The sequence below is a fragment of the Pteropus alecto genome, unplaced genomic scaffold, assembly GCF_000325575.1.
Source record: "Pteropus alecto unplaced genomic scaffold, ASM32557v1 scaffold20, whole genome shotgun sequence".
Classification (NCBI taxonomy): domain Eukaryota; kingdom Metazoa; phylum Chordata; class Mammalia; order Chiroptera; family Pteropodidae; genus Pteropus; species Pteropus alecto.
Genome location: NW_006436298.1, coordinates 35,340,716 through 35,344,540, shown reverse-complemented (window position 1 = coordinate 35,344,540; position 3,825 = coordinate 35,340,716).

The window sequence follows — 3,825 nt, the reverse complement described above, 5'->3', positions numbered from 1 at the left end:
AACAATTCTGTGAGATAAGGAGGATAAATATGATTATCCCACATCAAATATACAGAAACCGAGGTTCATAGAAGTTATGACTGCTCAACATTTGGCATGTAAGCAGAAAAAAGAAATTGATTCTTTTGATTCTTATTCCAGCACCCCTCCCTTTGCTCCTATTACCTCCTAACCCTTAACAATGGAGCAAATGAGAGCCACAAAGCCTTTACCAAAATGACAGCGCTGCCCACAATGGCAAGCTAGGGACTTTGACTCAACCCATACTGATTTTCAGAGACTTCTATGCTGTGTCCTCGAACCTGCTGAGTCTTCCCTTGCATCTGACTGACACGAAGATGACATGAATCTGCCACATGGAATTCCTGATGCCGCCTGTCACTGAGCTGCCCGGGCCCTCCGGTCGGAACCTGTTGATTTAAGAGTTTATTTGAGCTAGACTGATGACAAGTGTCGGGAAGCAAAATCTCAATGGATTAAGAAAATGCTCCAGAAAATGGCAGTTTTGCAGCTTATTTTATACGTTAAAATAAAAAGAGGAGAAGTAAGGAAGGTTCATTGGTGGTAGATTAAGAGGGTAAAAGAAAGCAAAGCGGGGAAACCTCTGGGATTGGATAAAAAGTAAAATGGAGGGACACAACTTCTTTTACATTGGTGAGTACATAATTAGTAATTAAAATTTACAGCACATAGAAATGGTATTCAGGGGTTAAGATAACAACGAGGGGTTCTGTGATCTACTGCTCTGGTGAAGTGGGTTGTACTCTGAGGGGTCTGGAAAAAATGGATTACTCTAACATTCCAAAGGTATCTTATCTTAGATGCAAAAAGACAAGAGACAGGCTCACTTAAGGTAAAAATTGACTTTTTCAAGAAAGCTACAGGCCCGGGATATGACTACCATCCATGACCTGTTTTTAATTGGGAATTTTTATGTTCAGACCATCTTATGCAGCTACTTTTGGTCTCTGAGGCCATGCCGGCCTCCCGTGAGCTTGTCAGGTTTACGATGTGATCCTTTTTTTGTTCACAAGCCCACAGGTGGTGGAGTCATTGCAAGCAGATAGCATATACTTCTCTTGGTGTCTACTTTTTCTAAGTAGAGAACAGGGGATGATTATAAAAGCAGGGACTCTTAAAAGATTCACAACAGTGGAATCCAAAGAGTGTGAATAAAAGGGGAGGCAGTTTCAGTACTATTACAAGGAGGTGAGAAGTTAGATGGAAAACCTGAATATCTATTTGTATTCATTCAATAAACATTCACTGAGTGCTGTTTGTGTGCCAGGCATCGGCTGTGCAATAATTACTAGGATGTGGACTCTACCTCTGGGACTTCACAATAGAATGAGATAGATAGAAAAGCAAATGAATAATTAATATAATTCAATTCTATAAGTGCTTCAATTGCAATATCAACTATTAATAATCATCCAACTGGAAATAAAATATTCATCTAAACAGAAATGAATAAAAAGTTTCACAAATTTCTAGAATCAAATAATAAATTTGTCTAACATAAACACTTCTGAAAGTGAGGAAAGTAAATAAATGAAGCAATTATTTATTTTGGATTTCATGGAGAGACCTGAAAAGTAGCAGGAACTAAATCCTTTAAAGTTACCAAGTTCCTACCGTAAGGCAGACCCCAGGTGGATTCAAAAACTGAATGAAACGAAAGAGCACAAAGTAAAATGGAAGCAGACATGTAAACTTGCCATTATGGAGGGTGTGAAAAGAGCTATAACAGAGCAAACCACATAATGCTGTAAGTACAGAGAGGAGATATTCAAATAAAACAGGGAAGTCAAAAAGGATTCCTATGATATTATGATCCTTAAATTGAGTTTAAAGAGTGAAAAAAGAGTTTACTCATTCTTATAAACTGAATATTTATGTCCTCTCAAAATTCACATGTTGAAGCCCTAATCCCCAATGTGATGGCTTTAGAAGGTGAGACCTTTAAGAAGTAATTAAGTTTAGATAAGGTCATGAAGGTGGAAGCCCTAAAATGAAGGATTAGTATCCTTACAAGGGGAAGAACAGAGCATTCTCTCTCTCTCTCTCTCTCTCTCTCTCTCTCTCTCTCGCCTCCTCCCAAGAACACATAAGAATAGGTCAAGTGAGAATACAATGAGATAGTAGTCATCTGCAAGCCAAGAAGAGAGCCATCACCAAGAACCAAATTTGCTGGCACCTTAATCTTGGGTTTCTCAACCTCCAGAATGGTGAGACATAAATGTCTGTTGTTAAGCCACCTGGTCTATGGTATTTTGTCAGCCCTTAGTTGACTTAGATACTAGGTTAAAATGAAGAAAAGAAACCATTTTAGAAAGAAAAACATGGGAAGTGAAGAAATCACAGATGCTCAAGATAGCATGCCAGGTTTGAGAACTAAAAGAAGGTTGGCATGATTAAAGGGTGGGCATTCTTGTGGCTTAGTGCAAGAAGATGATGCTTCAGAAACAGTTAGCTCAGGAAAGTCTTATGTGTTAAAGTGGGCATTTGAACTTTATGCTGAAAGCTATTGAAGAATTTTAAACAAAACAGGACTTGTTCAGAAGTGCAACTTGCCTACTCTAGAAAAGGGCTACAAGCTGGATTGAGAGGGACAGATTTGGAGGCAAGGAATTTCACAAATTTCTAGAATCAAATAATAAATTTGTCTAACATAAACACTTCTGAAAGTCATGAGGAAAGTAAATAAATGAAGCAATTATTTATTTTGGATTTCATGGAGAGACCTGAAAAGTAGCAGGAACTAAATCCCTCACCAAATGGGGAATGTGGTAAACACGTGTTCTTTGCTGTAGGAACTTCCCTTCCCCTGTTTTATAATTGTGGTCAGGCCACATGGTTCCGATTGGCTGAGGGAGTCCTCCCTTAGTCCCAGGGGTGGACAAGTAGCTTCATTCTGGGCCAGTTAGAATACTCCTTCCACACCCGTTAAGATAGGGCTCAACATAAACATATGCCTATAAAATAGTATTAAATATTATTAAAGATGGCATTGTAGAAGTGACCCAGGGAGTTCCTAGAATTTTTGAGCTTTAGGAGTTATAGTTTATGGCACTATAATAAGCAGCACTATAATAGGAAAAGATAGGAAATCTGGTGTCATCATTCAGTTTTCAAATTAACATTTATTAAGTATACTCCGTATGCCAAAAGCAAAGAAAGGTACTGGAACAGGGTCGGTAGAAATATAAATATGAGTAAAACACAGTTCTTGCCCTTGAGTATCATACTTTTAACAAGGGGAAACATTTAACTATTATTCAAGATAAAAATTTTAAATGCATAAAAAAGTACAAAAAATAGGAATATGGTATCCAGAAAAAAAATAGGTAACTTGTTATGGCAAAGATCAGGAAAAGCTGTAAAGAGGGGACAGTTTTTGAGTTGAGCCTTGGGTAGATGAAATTTAGACAGACAGAGATGGGGGATTTAATTAGTATTCAACGGAGTCAAGGGGGATGAGATGAAAAGTTCATTAACTTGAATCCCAAGATGGCAGAAGAGAAAGAATTGCATAAGGCATTAAAATTGCTTAAGAAAAGGAAACACGGAGAGGCAGCAGGAGACAATAGTGTAATCATTTGAAGCATTCAAATTATAAAAATCAGAATCAGCCAATGGTTCAGATGTGGCTCTGGGAAGCAAGCAGACTGGTACATGGGGGAAGGGAGGCAAAGTGTCCACCAAGAGAAGGAAAGGAGGGGGAGGTGCCAGATGAAGGACTGACTCTCTGCAGCATGAGGAGGATCCCGCAGGTCATGGCATAGAAAGGGGTGCAGGAGCAAGTAAGGGGAGGAGCCTGTGCAT